This window comes from Hetaerina americana, unplaced genomic scaffold (genome assembly GCF_022747635.1).
Source record: "Hetaerina americana unplaced genomic scaffold, ioHetAmer1.1.p SCAF_1, whole genome shotgun sequence".
Lineage (NCBI taxonomy): Eukaryota > Metazoa > Arthropoda > Insecta > Odonata > Calopterygidae > Hetaerina > Hetaerina americana.
This window is the reverse complement of record NW_027286069.1, coordinates 78,519,906-78,537,673: the sequence shown is the minus strand read 5'-3', so window position 1 is coordinate 78,537,673 and position 17,768 is coordinate 78,519,906.

Sequence of the window (17,768 nt, the reverse complement as noted above, 5' to 3'; positions counted from 1 at the left end):
GGGCATTTGCAGGGCAGAGCAAAAGTTGGCGAGTATGCCAATGAGGGCAAGGACGCTGCTTTGTCCAATTGAGTTTTTTATTGAGGCGTGCGAGTTGGTCTTGGTGGTTAAGTCATATTTATCCCAATCTATTCCAAGATATTTTTAACAGCGCATTTTTATTTAGCGGGTGGGTTAGGAGATAATCCTCCGCAACCTAACATTGAAACATTTTAACTATTTTGAGAGATATATTATACATATCTAATCGAACACATATTGCACTTTCCGACTGCTCCAAACCAAGTTCTGGGGTACTTCTTGCTGATATTTAAGGTAAAAATTTAGAAATATTACATTTTTAATACGTACATACGTTTTAAAGTTCAGTTGTAATGGGTTATGAAGGTGGAAATAGAGAGTTAAATGCTTGGAAAACCAGTTAAAGAGAGGTAAAGAGAAATCATTTTTGATGGAACTCAGGAAGCCGAAAGTGTGTAAAGCTAAAGAGGGAGTTATTTTAATATATAGTATGGGGTTTAAAAATATGTGTCATTTCATTTAGGATCGACGAATAAGTTGTATGTAGTCTCAGAGTCCCTCAAAAACCTAGTCTAAGGCTACAGAATACCACTAAACATGAATTTATCGTTTTCCATAACATAACAGGATGCAAATGCTGAGCTCATGAGGATTGCATTCGGGCATATTGCAAGGTTCGCGCCTCAATGGAAATTGTAAGTGTATACCGTATTCCCATTTCTTGAATCAAATGGCAAAATATTTGCTGGAACTCTAATTAGTGTAGCATACAGGAGCGGCGGAACAGGTCGAACAGGCTGAATTCAAGGGGATCTCGAACTCGTAATCAAACGCACCCAATAAACTAAAATATCTCTAGACCCCTTAAAATAAAATAAACTCCTTTCACTCTTTGACAATTGTAAGTAGCCGTACAGTACAGCTGTCGGATGACAGATGCATTATGCAAGAAAGCTACGAGGGTGGTGGAAAGGTGCAATGCGTACATTACCGCAAGAGGGAAGAGAAAAATGATTGATAATGGAGCAAATAATTGTTAAATAGTGAATGAGATTTGATAAAATATCGCGATTACTAGAGATAATGGCGCCCCAGTACCAGAACTAACTTGTCTTTTACGAACAAAAATTTGACATTTGTGTTCAAAGTTCGTTTAAATTATTCAGTTACAACAGAACATGAAGGGGTATCACTCATTTAATTAAGTGACGTGAAACAGTTGTCAGATAATAACAAATAAAAATTTATAAATGTTATTAAAAAATTGGTGGCAGGACATTTCCATAGATAATTTGTTTAAAGAGTTTTTTGTAATTTAAGATAGATCCGAGATGGGCCTCTAGAAAATAATACCTAAGTAAAAAAAACCTCTTTATGTCTTCTATGATTTTTATTGTGTGACATCAATTTACGGGAAGCACTGCTGGGTATTAAGGGCGAGATTGTTCCAAAACACGGTGTTTTAAGACTTAATTGACTGTTTCATCATTTTATTTTCATTTCATTACTTTTTTCCCCGTACTCGCGCTCGGGCGTTGTAATTCGATTTTCAGTAAAGTTTCGCCATAAGAGGCTTAGCAAAAAAGAGTGGATTTGAGGCTCGTCAGTTTCGGGAGAAGCGTTAATTGTTAATGCCGGAGATTACTGGGACATGCAACTCCATTACGCTCAGCGTATGTTCTTATATTTTTTTTTTCTCCCGAGTCAAAATAAATCACGTCAACCGTTCACCGAAAGAAACTGCCAGAGGAACTAGTTTAAAAGCGATCTCACAAACGGCAGCAAAAAAAATGGAGAGATTTAAAGACGAGATGAATACCTCTCCGGCCACTTAAAAATATCCGGAAACAAATGTCACGCGATCCCGCAAAGCTCGACAGAAGTTACGATTATTTCTTTTCTCAAGAGATCCACCAGCCATTATAATCCGGCGCATCGTGGGAGGAGACATTTTCGGAGCTGTTTCAACCATCTGTGAATAAAGATTTTGCCACAAAGCAATGCATCTGAGAGAAGTCGTGCTCCTCCTCTTCCACTTTAGCCCTCTTCATCGCTCCCTTCCCTCCCCTCCCGGGAGATGTAAAGCCTTAAGATTGACACAGGAAGTATAAGCTGTATTATTCATTCACCGCGAGGAACATCACTTTGTTCGCGGGGGGAGGAGTGTGCCGAGGCTGGAGGGGGGGGGCGAGGAAAAGTGTGAGGAGCGAGATCCCTATTGTTCCGTGCCTTCCGCTGCATCTGGGAGCGGTTTTTTCTTCCCCCATCCCACCACCACCCCCCTTCACTCTTCCGCCTCCTTAAGCTACGGTGTTTTTCGCCGCTCCCTGTGGGAGTTGTAGCGAGGAGCATGTGGCGCTGGATGGGAATCGGGGTTGAAGATATTTGGAGGGAGGTGGGGGGACGCGATAGTATCCCGCGGAGTGAGTGGGGGAAAGGGGGGAGGCGGGCGAACTCCTGAATCGGCGCATATTTTCCACCAGCGATCCCATTGTGTGTTTGCTCTGTGCACTCTTTTGTATTTGTGTGTGTGTGTGAGCGTGTGTTCACGGGTGCGCGGGAATGTCGCCACGCCAGTGCTCGTCACGCGATTGTCGCCTCCAACCCACCTTCCCCCGTACGCCTCTCCCCCACCTTTTGTGCTCACGTAAACAGAGCACTTGTCTGCCTCAACCCCTCCCCCTTCCAAAATACACTCCGCCTCCCCTCCAACCCCATCGCCCGCCAACACTCAAAGTCAAAAGCCGGCAGGGATCTCCCGCCGCTCCTTCACTCCTTACCGCCTCTCCCCTCATCCCATTTTCACCCGCCCCTCCCGCCCCCACTTTTATTCCGCGAGGGAGATGATTTTTGCCCTTCCAGTCGTTTGCCCCCGCGGTGAGCGCGTCACGAGAGCGACGGCTGCGTCATTTTAATCTAATTCCTCTTGTTGGATAAGGAATTTCACGCGGCGCTGAATGGAGAAGGGAAAAAAAAGAGAAGCGGGAGCTGTTGATTCTCGAGCACAATGGTAATTAAACCGCGAGTGTTGCAGTCTTAGGAGAGCCAATTCGCTAATGCGCCGGGATCTGATTGAAGGGTAAAAGGAAACTGACAAAATAAAATGCGCTTCTGGCCGTGGTAAGCTGCTCGAGCGAGGAGATGAGCCGATCAGAAATGAAGAGTTTTTCGAGAGCGTTCTTGATGCTCAAGAGTTTCCATTGTGCGCTATGATTTGTGAAAGGCCTAGGTGGTGGAATACGTAAGATGAAGCAGTAAGTTAGCCTTTATTAAATTTTAGCTTATTTTTAAGGATTGATTACAGAGATCGACGAGACATGGGAATTCTTGTCTGATTAAAAGTTGATTTACTTGACTTATTTTGTAAAATGCTAAATAGTCTCATGCAAAATTGTATTCATTGGAGCGTAATAAAAGTAACGTAGAGATTTAAAATTTAAAATTTCCACCGGAAAAATGGGTTAGTCGTTACTCAGCGTATCACGCTATTGCTAATATGTTAATAAACTATCATGGCTCTTCCAGTTTTCATTCTAAATTCAAAGTAAAATGAAACTCAATTTGATGATTAAAATATGCCATAATTTATCTCAACTCCTATCTAAATCATACTCTTAATTATTTTGTGAATTAAAAACCCACAAATATTTGTCGTTAATACAAAATAAAAAATTTGTCGTCTGCTTCCAAAGGTTAAAGAACGTATATTGAACATTAATCTCTGAAGATTAAGATGAGTTTATCAAATAGGATTTTTAGCTCTAAAACAACAAAGCTATATTGTTGACTAGTTCGCTCGCTATAGGCGAATTCAATGCCATTATTGTTTATTTTTCTGAAAAGGACACGAGTGGCAATTAGGCAATTGTCCTGTTGGCAATGGTCAAGTTTGATCAATGATCACTCTTACAACGAACATACATACATACAACGTAGTCATCATCCTGTGAGTCCCATTTCTTAGTCCACGTAGTTGAGCCGACGATTATGAGGGAAGGTTGATGCATACACATAATGCGATGCGTATTTATGGATCCATACATGCATGGGTGTATATTTATCCATATATTAGGTGTACCCTTGAATGTGTAGGAGTGTAATGGTAATAATTTAAAATTCTCTCCACTCTACTCCTGAGTTTTCGATTGATATCGATAATTCGTGTGTTCTGGTTTCTACGCACACCTTCATTTCTACACACACCTTTCATCCTGTACTATAGTTTTAGAAATTGCAAAACAAAGCTCTTTAATCAAAATAAAACAATTTATTCAAATATACGTGCGTCCCTTAACCTTCATCAGTAAAAGGTTAAGGGACGCACAAGCAAATTTTTTTTTGTTAAACTCTGCTGTGTTTTTTATCATGAAGATTGAACGTCTAAAAATATACGTGCGTGTGTGTGAAAGAGCATGCTTTTTAATACTCACATACATGATACCACAGATCCCCGCGGGGTGCGAGGGGAAGATAGACGGATAAAAGCCCTCGATAAATGGAGACCCCTTCCATCCCTCGGTCTTGACTCGCAGAGATCAAAGGGCACGTAGGGGGGAAAGGGCAGGAGAGGTGTCCCTCGAAGAGCAGCAGTAGGGCGGAGAGGAGGCTAATCCCGGAGGTCATGGCGGAGACGGAGAGGCGTTTGTAGGTGTCCCGCGTGGAGGAACTAGAAGTGGAGGGAGGGAGAAAGTGGGTGAGTGGAGAGAGAAGGGGCAAGAGGACGAGAGGACAAGAGTTACAAAGAATACTCTGAGGGATGGGGGAGGGGCAGGAGGGATGGGGAAAGGCGGATAGGGACTGCTTCAGGGGTTACGGCACTGGAGGGCGGGGGTAGGTCAAGCACGCCAAGAGCGAGACGTATTTCCTCCCTTAGGATCGAACGGGGGCGCTTAACCTCCTTCTCGATCCTCATACACATTCGAAATCAGCCTCTACCCTCCGCTTCCACTCTCGACAACACCCACCCCCGCCTTCTCGACTCCCCTCTGATAAGAGACGACAATAAGAAGGGAAAGTGAGGAGATTACGATTCCGGAATTGGGGTGGTGGTAGAGGGGTCTGAGGGGAACTAGGAAGGAACGAGAAGACGGAAACATCAGATATGGGAGAAAAATGAGGGAGAGGTGGGATTCTGTCTGGAGGAGTGTGTGAGAGATAGAGGGGGGTGGGGGGAGGGAGGAGAGGGAAAAGGAGGAGGGGGGGAGATAGAGAGAGGAAAGGATTGCCTAATACGTTGAGGGGGAAAAGACGGGTGGGTGGTGAAGTGAGTGGAGAGAGGGTAGATAGGCGGGGTGGGTGTGAGTGGTGGTAGGAGGCGGGCAATGAGAGAGGGGGCGGGGGGAGATCTGACGAGGATAGACGGCCTCGCTGGGACGAGGAGAGAGGGGGTGGGAGGACGAGAATTGATTTTGATTGCAATCGCGACGGGAGCGGGAACATCTAATTTCACAGTTATTTTGCTAACGTATCCCTCCACTAATTGATCGTTTCATCCGAGGAGAGAAAGGCTAACTGCCTACTGCCTCTACCCCCTCCCCCCACCAGGTCTCCCCAGGCCCCACAGCCGGTTTCATCTAATCACGCACAAGCACACGGGGTCGATCCTAATCAGGGACGATTCGGTGAATTATTGTCCCCGCGGTGTGCGGAACCCAAATAGGTTGATGATTATGGCGACGTCCATCCGAATGAGTCGATGTGCCGCGGTGCGTCGGTGCTTGAAACGTGACAAGTGCAGTACGCAATGCGATCAAAGCTGCTGTGGACATAGGCGGGGGGCGTGTGAGAGGGTGGCAGAATATTCCCCTACCCTGGAAATCTCTCATATTTGGGGTCCGTCTATCAAAATCGCTGGCCTATTTCAGTAAAAAGAGTCTTAGGTTAATCTAAAACTCTCATCTTTGCATGCCCTGCATTTAGCCAAGTGTCGTGTCTTGCATCATTTATTACTATCAGCAGACTCTGTGTGTCCAAATTACAAATACTTGTAAACTGAGCGGTGGCTATCAAAAACGGACCCTAGGGACTACGTGATATTTATGGTTTAAGTAATTTTCACATTTTTAGCTTAACGTTTGAAAGAATATTGACTTCAAAGTGTTTTCGTCATTCAGAAAAGTAAAACAACTATATGAAACGCATGATATTTTCTCGTAAGAATCCTCAAAAGCATCTCTGCCGCTGTGAAACATACCATCATGGAGTTTGAGTTTATTTGAAAGCTATGAAAGTTTGGTTCTATTGTCGTGGATAAAATTTGGAGAAATTGTAACCGCATCAATAAATATTTCATTAGCGAGGAAAGAGTATCGATGGAGAAAATATCCAGTAACTTACAGTTTCCTGTGCGAAGAAAACGAACTGTGATTGGCATCGAGCGGGAGGGAGAAAGGGTTGGGATATTTCTCATGATTTCACATTTTGCTTTGGATTCGGCAGTGCTTTCTAACATTTATCACTCTCTTCAGAGAAAAAATATCTTGTGCCAGCTACGCCTTAAAAATCGATGTGTACATTCCAGTCACTATTCGGGTTTTCCAGTGCGAGTCTTCACTCTTTCTAGTTTGGATTAAAACTTGGTGGTGTCTTGGGGTTTATCCGAACTCATGGAATAACAAGTACGTACTTGAAAGAATAAATTAAATTTATCGATGAAATAATTTGCAACACATTACTCTACGTCTTTTTCTTCCGTGATCGTGTTTATCATCTCCGTATTTTTTAAGGAAAATTCTATTTCTAATTATCTGCTTCTTGTTTCCCTATACGCTTTTATATAACCTAATTGAATATTAATTCCACGAAATGCGACCGCTTTGAGGGGTACCGATAGTGTCCACCTTGTCCACCAAATATGAGCCAAGGCCATTTTCCATATGTACCGCCAACTCTTAATGCTCTTTGAATTTGGATTTTCTCGAACAAAAAATTTTAAAGTAAGTTTTTGAATTGAGAACATGCAGCGAATCTTGGTTTAAATTTTTTAAAATATGAATGAATCTATATGGTAAAGAAAAATCTAGTCGGCCGCTAATACTGCATCGGAGTCTTGTGTCTGGCATGGGTTCAGTAAAATCTTCCTTCTTAAGTGAATCCTTAAATCGACGTTTTCACGCAAACACTCACTATTTTGTAGTAAATGACGGGTAAAGTAGCACTAAAAATTCTCATGGGATCTCGTATAGATAACTACTTTAGTACCCAAGGTCAAAATTTATTTCTTAAATTTGTCGTAATTTTACAACAAGAATATTTTTAATGATAAAAGCACACAGAACAGCTATCTGATAATAATGATGTACAAAAAAACTATTATCATCCATATATTTTAATAGGTACATGTTTTTATTATTAGAGAATTCCTGTGCCATTGTGGCTCATCTTGGCAAGTTTTACTCGACGGGTTTACTTAGAGTTTTCTGCATCCACCCTGCCCCAGTAATGTAGAGATTGTACAAACCTGTTCAAATATGCACGAAAAGAACCGCCAAGGTTTCCCAGGGTCAGGGTTGACGTCGCATACTCGAAATACGTATGTATGACAGGAGAAAAGGGGTGGGGGGATTCAACTGTGGGTGGTAAGGGAAGATTGGAGGCGGAAGGGAGAGTGTTCGTGAAGAGGAAAGCTCCAGAGTGCCAAGGAGGCGAATGCGCGGGATATGGAGTCTGAAAGGGAGGGTTAGAAGGGGGGGGGAGAGGGTGGAAGATTGAGGGTGAGGATTGGGGGGAGGCGTAGGGCACTGCGGCGGAAGGGGGGATGCCGGCAGGGAGTGAGGGGGATAAAGGGGATGTGGAGGAGAGGCTGGGGAGAGAGATAATCTTTTTATCTGGCCTTTCTCATCCTCCACTCCTTTCCGTATCCTCAGCATAGTCCTCAATAAAAGCCCATCGTTTGCAAACACGCTTACTTACGCCTCGGGAGGGAATCAAACGTTTCCAAGTAATGAAACCCAAATTGAAACTCGGTGGGCTTGTGTCTTCCTCCCTTCCGCACACCAAACTTCCTCCTCCTCCCCTTTCCCCCGACCTCTATTCTACGCCCCTACGAACCCTCCTCCCGGCCCACCCCCTCACTCTCCAAGCCCTCTTTCTCTCTCTCTCTCCATCCCCTCCAGTACTCTCCAGCATCACCTTCCTCCAAAGCCCATGCTAACTCCTCTCTTTTCAACCAATCCCCCATTGCCCTCCTCCCGAAACCGCCTTCTTCCCCATATTCTTCACCTCTCTTTCCCTACCGCTCCCCTCCTCCTCATGTTCCATCTGCAACATTCCATTCCATTCCATTCTGTTCACCCTTTCGTCACTCTTCCCTTGCTCATCTCCCGTTCTTTTCCGTTCCGCAGGCACCCTCCTACCATTCGCTGAGCGTCTTCGTTTAATCATAGCCGCTCCGTATCCATTCGTTGGCCGCCACAACCTCCCCTTTCTCTCGCTGCCTTCTCCACATGCATAATAATGCTTTTTTTCTTGATACGATTAATTATATTAGAAACATAAAAGGACAGTGTAGTTTTGTTTCTTTAAAGTGGGTGGGGTTAAGGCACTTATTTTCTTCTTTCATTAACCACAAACTCTCCACTGAGTTATGAGTGGATGAGCGTCTTTATTGGAGAGTATTCGAGACATCCGTAAATTTTCATGATTGTTATTTGTCGTCAATCAATGAGTAAATCCTATCTGTTTAAAAGGAGAATTTTTGATAATCTCTAACGACTTTTTATTTCTAAGTATCGTGAAAACTTCCTATTCCTTTCTTCATTTCTTCGTAACTACTGACAGTCATTCCTCTGTGTAAAAAGCCCCATCTCTTCCTTCCTCCATCCTGCTTACTCAAAGTTCTCCCTTCTATCGCGACCTTCAGCATACGACTAACTTTCAGTATTTTATTAGTCCACTTACTCCGCCTGTTTAGGATTTCCCCCGGTAACTTCCTTTCATCACCTACGCTATTTAAAATCTCAGCATTTGTCTTCCTCTCTAATTCATTTTCTCCGTTATATGTTGTATCATAGATAAAAATTAATTAATATATCAATTAAAATATAAAGTTTACAAACATTATGAAAATATATACGAGAGGAATCCAAATATAAAATGCATGTTAATGCAATGGAAAGATTTGGAAAAAGATATCTTCTAGTGATGACGACTAGATGATGTGTAAAAGGTGATGAAACCGCAAGGATATTGCTAGTTTAAGGCATATTCTAAATACCTACATACTGCCAATTGTTTTAGTAAAATTTTTATACTTGCGAATATATTAATCGATTCCTACCGTCTTTTCCACATTCATCTCCCTTAGCGGATTATATATCTTGCTATCTGGTAACACTGGACTCAAGCTATTCGTATCAATGCCAAATTCCCTTTCCCTTTTTAAACTGTGCCGCATTGCATATTTACCATAAGCGTATTGCTTTCTTGTACCTCTTCCGGCTCTATGAAGAACTTTTCTGTACTCTTATACAGATCTTCTACTTTCCTTTGTATATAAAATTTCTGCATATTATGGTACTGATCTTTCCACTATATTCCATAGACTATAAGAGACTTTCTTGTTATAGTTTATTATTTAGCTCTACGCACATTTTTCTCCGTATTTCCGTGTATACCTGTAAGTTCTCTCGTTTTCTTCTTTCAACCATTCTCTGACGCATTTGCTCTGTAACTCATCTTTTCTTAATATTCTTAAATAGTATTCTCTACTATTTTAATTGCTTTCCTTGTGGCTATTTCCATCCCATTATTAAACTCCAACCACTTCTCCCCGATTGTTTTCAGCCCAAAATCCTCATTTAGATATTTATTAAATTTTTCTTGTGGCTCCTTTATTTTTACTCCTGTTCCATCTGCAAGATTCCTATTAGGTACTCAACTGAACCTCCGTATCGTTGGAAAACATGACATTACATTTAATAGAAACTAATTCATGATACGAATCTGAATCCTTACCCCGGAAAGCTGTGTTAGTAGATGATATTGTTTCAAAATCTATGCCGAACCATGGTATAAACTAATCGATACCTGCCGGTTTCTCCCAGTATTTTCTATGTTTACCTACCTATGCCATTGATGATGTTTGATCTAGGTATTAGTTATTATCAAACCCCTTTTTCTGCAGAACTCGACTGCTTTCTCTCAGCGATAATTTATAATTCCTAAATCATACTCTCCTATCTTTCTTTTCTTCCATTCCTTCCTCTACCACTGCATTCTAATCCTCCATTGCTATTAAGTGCTTCGTTCTTGGCACGCTCTCAATCATGTCTTCTAATTGATCACTCTAGCTGTCTGCTTCTCCCAGACGGTGACACTTGCCAGCATATGCATCTGAATTATCACTAAAATGATCGGTTCTGGGTTTACTTCTATCAATAGAATTTTATTGCTCACCTGCTCTATATTAATTATTATTCTCCCCAATTTCCTATTTAGTACGCGTACTATGGCCACTCCACGTTGACTCTTAGAACACTTACTATAAATTCCCCCGTAACTATCACACCAGAAACCAACGTCGACCTAAAATTCCATGTACGTATACTAACCATTGCGGCTCTCTTCTGAGCATTTTCCCCCTACTTTTATCTAAGTCGTGCAAGTCATGACGCCACCTCTGTTGCCGGGTACGACATCCGGCGCAATGGACCGAGTTCCATAGTTGACATGATACATTTCTTATTTGTGTCCGTTCATATTTATCATTGAAATAAATAATTGAGACGGTTTCCCGTTGTCTTCTTTATTATGGGTTTTAAAATGACATCATCTCTGAAATTTTTGCTCTACTGGGGTTCGATGTCCTTGCAACCGACTCCCAGAGGAAAAAACGCTGCGCCGACTACCTTACATCTGGATCCTACCCTTCAACCCTCTGACATGGGTTAACGTACCGGAAGAAATTACCATTGCACCCGCCAGTATTGGTCAACGTCAACAATCCTACCTGTAAGTCAAGTTCGTAGTCCACGAGAGGCGCAGGTTGAATGAGTTTTATCTAGTTATCCAACTTCCATTGCTCCCCAATAAGATAACCAGGAATTATCACTGCACTTCAAATAGATTTTTGATTTCGGTTTTATAGACAGTATATTAGCTTATGGAAATCTTTTAACAATTTTATTCCATTCTTACCCGACTGCGATAATCTGAGGAAGTATTTAGCAATAAAAGAGACGAAGAGAGAACATTTTATTAGTATTTTTCGTACAATTTCGAAGATTTAGTTAAAATTACGTTAAAATGGAACAAATTACTGAAGTATGAGACGTGGGTTATATTTGTATGAGAACAGTTTAAAGAACGATGAAAAAAGTTAAACGCTGGGTAGTAAATATTCCTTATCAATTAGGTGCAAGTATTATAGATATTTTTCAAGAGTTAGAAGAAGCCCAGATGGAACGTTTATCGTCTATATTCTTCATGCTGACGATTGAGAATATCTGATATACCTATCCAATTGAAGAATCTAACATGAGGTATAGATTTATTTTTGATCAATTCGCCTAAATCTTCGCTGAAATCAAGGCGCAAATTAGGGAAGAGAGGAAGGAATCGGATTTCTGCGATGCCATTACTACTTACTCTTCCCATTTTGAGGAACAGTTTTCGTTTCGCCGATCGCATAAATTATTCTGTAGTGTTCCTATGACCATTCGCAGGTTGTTTGCAAGGCATTATAGCAAAATATTCAACGCCGGAGTGGACATTAAGTATTAGGATTAATCGGGATTAGTAGAAGATCCATGACAAATTGTGTTTATAATTGCAATTTTTTTCTATAAAATATCTCAAAAGTGGCACGACGACAAACTGAATCTTCCGCTTTGTAACCCTTCCCTAATCGTACAGTAGCGATATAATTATTGAAAATTATTATATTATGATTTTGAATAACACTTTTTGACACTTTTTTATGTGGACACGTAAGATAATACGTATTAATGAAGCCCTTTGAAATATTCCCCAGGCTTAACATTCTTCATCTTGGCATAATCTCATCTTGGAATTATATGTTCTTCGTCTCACGCGAATATTATTGCCATTTTTGTGATTTTGACATTCACCCTAAGTCACGACTTGGAATGCATGTGAAGGATTAATCTAAGTCACATTTGCTCTAAAGGGGCCCTCGGAGTTGACCTCCTCTGAAACACAAATAGAAGGCATTGCTGACTTTAGTATTCCAAGGACGTTGAATTACAATTAAAGTACCTATTGTATGAATATTCAAAACGAATATCGCAGTTCAGTTTGGATTTTGCCAGATTAATGATTGGGTAACCGACAGTGCATAGATGGATGGAGAAGCAGGCTCAGAATATTTAATTGGAGCAAGCAAACCTTCACTCTATTTTTTCATGATTGAAACTTTTTTCATTGCACATTGTTGAATGTATCATTTACCTTCAACGGTGGTGTGGAGCTATTGTTTTTGATTGTTTGCTCCGCACACTCATCGAATCTATATTGGGCACGAGGAATCTTTAATATGGGGCTGAAAAACCTTACCGAGGACTTGCTGACTCATTTTAAGGAAGGCAAAATCAAGGTGTCTAATTTGTTCACCTACACCTATTCACCTGACTCTGACCTGAAATAAGGTGGCGCTGGTTCATTGCCATCATCCGTTTCGCAATAACATGCCGGCCATTGTGCTTGTGGACACTGCAGTGGAAGGACATGAGTCCGCTCCAAAACTGCACGGCGGCGGTGGAGAACAGGGGCCTTAAGGACGAATCATGGACCCAACGGGAGAGAGAGAGAGAGAGAGGAAATGGGAGATTTTTAGGGGGGGACATAAAAGACGAAAGGCGCGATGATTGTGCGGGAAAGGAGGAGGGAGAAGGGGAGGTAGCGAAAAAAGAGGGAGGGGGAGAGATAAGGGATAAAGGGAAGGCAGGGGGTGTGTGGGAGAGTTACGTAGCCTAGACGAAAGGGACGGAGGGTGGAGTGGGGAGGGATGGTTCTCGTAGCCGGATTTAGAGCGAGCAGTATGGGGAGGAGGGGGGAGAAATCGAGTAGAGAGACCCGAGGAGAGGTTGCAGAAGGCACGTATTTCGCCAGCCCTGGGACATCGATAGCGAGAAAGAGAGAGAGCGAGAGGGAGGGGAGGGAGAGAAGTAACGAGAGTTAGCAGAAGATTTGCGAATTTTCCGCGGAAAAATTACGTCTTTCACTCCCATCGACCACGTGCTCGACGTGACCATATAATACCTATACCCTGACCGTATACCATTTACGTCGGCATCATACCCTGCCAGCTGCCGTGAAAGTCTGTGGCAGGGGGTGTAAGGGAACCGGTCTCAAGTATTTGCTGCGAGTTATGAATTGTTTCATGAAGTGGTCGTAAAGCCGTGTTCACACGATCGTTCACTCGCTCCCTTCACTTGCATCGCTCAAACGTGCGTTAGTCACTTTAATGGCAATGGCGCTCACACAACCAGCCGACTCATCAGTTATGTTTACATCAAACTGTCAACAGTGTTCCGCTTCTTCAATGAAAAATGACGAAGGAAATACCAATTCTAATGAATACCAACCCCACTCAGCAAGGTTGATGAATGAATTTTGACGCAAAAAATTGAGTTAATAATAGGGTGAATCACTGATTAACTCCGCCTAGTTTCAAGATTTCCACTGTGTGTGTATTTCCCGTATGTCTGCTCAAGTGTTAGGCTGCAATGTAGGTGAGATCCTTCGAATGTGTCACTATTTACTCCCGATATATTCCAAAAATGTCGTATGATAATACAATTTTAGTAGTCTGCACTTGACATACGAAATATGAGAATTATCTTACTGCGCGTAGGGGCAATTGGGAACTCTAATGATAAAAAGAAGTCCGAAAGGTGATGCGAGGTTCGATTTCATTCCAGCTCCCTTCGAGCTGAGGTCAAGAATCTTTGAACCGGCCTAGTGTGGCAGGCGGCCTTGTCGAAGGCTATCGGAAACTATCAGAACGGAAGCCAAGGGTCATTGTACTCCTTTGGCTGACTGGGATTCATAGAGTCTATATCTGGAAACTTCGATTTTCAGCATTTATATAGGCGTTTTCATCATCAATTAAATGAATCAAAATTTTACCATCGAACTTTTTAAATTGTAAAAACAAGTTAAGGACATGGTGTAGAACTATTGAAATAACTTCCATAATCGGAACAAAGTAGGACACTAAATTTCGAGGAATAAATATGGCCATGAAATGTGAATACCACTATGAATTCACTTTGATAATAGCAATCGTACGCCCTTTTCGTGATAGTTATCTTCCGTTGAGATTTTTGTAAAAAAACTTCCCTCAAGTTATTGGCAAATCAGGTATCATGAATAATTCATAATACTTTATTACAATGATTAATAAATTTGAATGCAGATTAAATAAATCCACGCTAGACGAATGCTCTGGCTACTCTTCACTAGCGCGGAACTGTTTTCTTCATAATTACCCCGTTGCTTACATATACACTTCAAGTCACCCCTGGGGAGTGTGGCAGGGAGTGGTTAAAATTACCAGGCATGTAGCATAAATACACTCTACGGTTTCAGGATTCACTTCGTGATTCTTCTTCGTGGTTTTACGGTTTCAGGATTCAGCACCCATATTAAAAGACTTTGTACTTTTCCACATAATTTTCTTTATGGTAGAACGTATTTCTTGCGGCGTACCTAATTATGCCATGAGTTGAGAAAACGCGATAAGTCTTTTAATATGGATGCAGCATCAAAATTAAATTTTGCTCACGCGTTAATTGCCTATAAACATGCAACGTAGCACATCGTGGCGTAGGATAACTCTCATATCGAAGCTGTTGGATGATTTAGTATAATATAGCAGGAGCGATAAGTAGAGAAATAATACAAAAGTAAATATTAAATGAGATTCTGGCACGAAATCGAAATTAGCACGGCAGGAAAGGGACAAATTACGTGTTACAGTGAATTCCCACCTAGGATAGCCTTCAATTTCCCACGCCAGAGTATTTCTATAATCAATGCTAATATGTTTTAAAACGTATTAATAACGACATAGAGACGCTCTGTGTGACCGCAGCATGATTATAGAAGATTAAGGGTTACTTGTACCGTCGTCACTCGTCTCCTTAATACAAAATTTTTAGGATCAACTTTCTGATCTTCTGTCGTCTTCAATCTTCTGATCAAAATCAAGAAGCGTCCTTGGCGTCCTCGATTCCTCTCGCTTCGAAAGGAGCTCTATACAACTCCCGAGTGTATAGACGCTCGAAAGTAAAATAAATAGAGACCCGTCCCCAAATCTCAGCTCCATCGGCTTCAATTCCAAAACATTAGGTCTAGTTGACGTCAAGTTTAACCTGTCCCAAGCGCCGTCTTTTAATTACGCTGTATATCAGGGTACGTCGATGGCTTTTATTTATCAAAAATTGTTCATTTAATAGTTGAGGATATAGTTGCCATAATTATCTTGATCATACCACTAAATTTATCCTTGAAGTAGCTGAAAAGTAGCTCCAATCAAAACGTCTATGAATATAATATTTGTATAGATATTTTAGGATTATTGTAGATTTTCTGGTACATTATTATATATTTATGCACATACATGTGTGTCCAATATACTAACTCACTAGAGGATAATGTACTGTAATTATTCAAAAACAGGCAAACCTGTTTCAAGTATTTCTTTATCAACTATATATTCAGTTCCCCCTTGTTCTAGATCGTATTAACAAATGTTTCAATAGTTTCAATTTGAAATTAAGTGTAAGATTTTATAAATTTGTGGCAGTCCACTGAAATTTACTGAAAGAAAATTTTTGTAATAATTACAATCATAAACTCAAGGTGATGAGTGTTCATGGAAGCCCAGGTCGAGAGTTGTATTTTGTTCGACTTTATAACAATTGGGTAAATTTTAACTGGAAACGTTTTCAGAGAGTTTGTAATTTTCAGTGATAAGATATGAAATATAACATGACGAGCTGTCTTAAAAAACAGGAAACGGTCTCTAAAAGAAGTAAAAACCCGGTAAATAATGTTACGAATTTCTAAATTGTCACTTCTGCTCGCAGATTGTGGGTTTCCAGTGAGGTTAAGTGCTAACGGTTGAAATAATTAAACTTGGATGAGTCCAAAATGAAAATATATTTAAAAAATATGCTACAGTTAAGGTATTGGAATCGGGAAATGATCTAGTAATATAGCCAATCGGGTAAAACTGGGTGGCATTATTAAATTCCCAATATCAGCTGATATATCAGAAACGGTTTTCTATTTCAATTGCCATTGGACTGGCCACCTTTGGTATAAGGAGTGTTAAATAAGTTTCTGCTGGTTATGAAACATTTGAAAGGGGTTCCATGTGCCTGATAGTACTTTCGTAATATTTCGAAGGTAATTTTCTAATGCCAATATTTGGAAAACGTGATCATAAACGGTCTTTACGATGCATCCAATATTACATACGACCCGCGCCTGCAAAAGCGTACGTGCCGACCGCTTTTGACAAAGAGCGCAGGCAGGTCCACGCTATCATCCTCCCCTAGAGGTTGAAAACGTATATATTTCATTGAGAGATAGTTGGCTTGGACGAATGTTCAGTTTACGCTTTAAAGAATTCACAGAGAGAAGAGTAAGCAAAAATATCCCACCCACCTCCAACGCCACGAACCCACAGAGCATGCGGTACTCCATATTTAGAAAAAATAAGGCAAATTAGAAGAACTCATCGAAAAGATCGGTGGGTTAGCATTGACGCGGGAGGTAGGGCTTATCAAAGAGGAGCCGGCAAGGATTTTTTGTAATTAGAATTTATCATTTGAAACTTTCAGAGGGACTAATGGTGGACGATCCGTTAACTTTGTCCCGGAAATTTTTCTTAACCTTTGGCTTCTTGGTAAAGGAGTAGGGAGGAGTACGAGAAGGTATATCTAGAGGAAAAGTTAGATGCGTGTAAAGGCGGAAAAGAGGATAAAACGTTTACTCTAAAAATAGTTGAAAAGGCTACCTAAAACTTCAGAGCTCCAAGAATGTCGAACGAGGAAAATATAGCATGGGGCGCAGGGCCCTAGGTATATTCAAAAGCATCATTCTATGCGAATATTTAGAGACGAACACAAAATCAGTGTAGAAATACAGAGGATTGGAAAATATTCAAAGGGATTGGATAATTTTCTCTACTCGTTGCAGATACGGACAATACTCCAGACCATTTTTTTCAGAGAGGCTATTCTAAAAATACAAGTGCATCAAAAGGTACTTCTTGATCATGTGATGAGAAAATGGTCGGCAAAACATCATAGAGAGGGATAGAAAAGCGGCTTTGAAACATAATAGCAAATAAAGCACCAGATCCGGAAATAATCTCTGGTAGAATTCAGCAAAGAAGTTCGCTCAAGACGCTGCATCTTACTCAGAAGCAAATTCCCACTCAACTGATATCAAAGTATATTTAGCCTTTGGAAATTGGGTCACATTATTCCAATGTACAAGGGTAGCAAATAAAAATCAGGGTATTGACAGACTTCGATATTTAACCCCATATATAGCAAAATATTGGAACGTGTCATTGCTATGCAAGTATACATGCTTGTATAATGTAAACGCCTTTTTTTAAGCGGAATAAACATATTAAGTTGAAGCTAACATGAGTTTTGGAAAAATAATAAGTCAAATCAAATCGGACCATTTACTCACTCAATGTGCTGTTTTTTGTGTGAAATGAGTAATAGAATGAAACATACCTTTCGAAGTTTGTACCTTCTGCA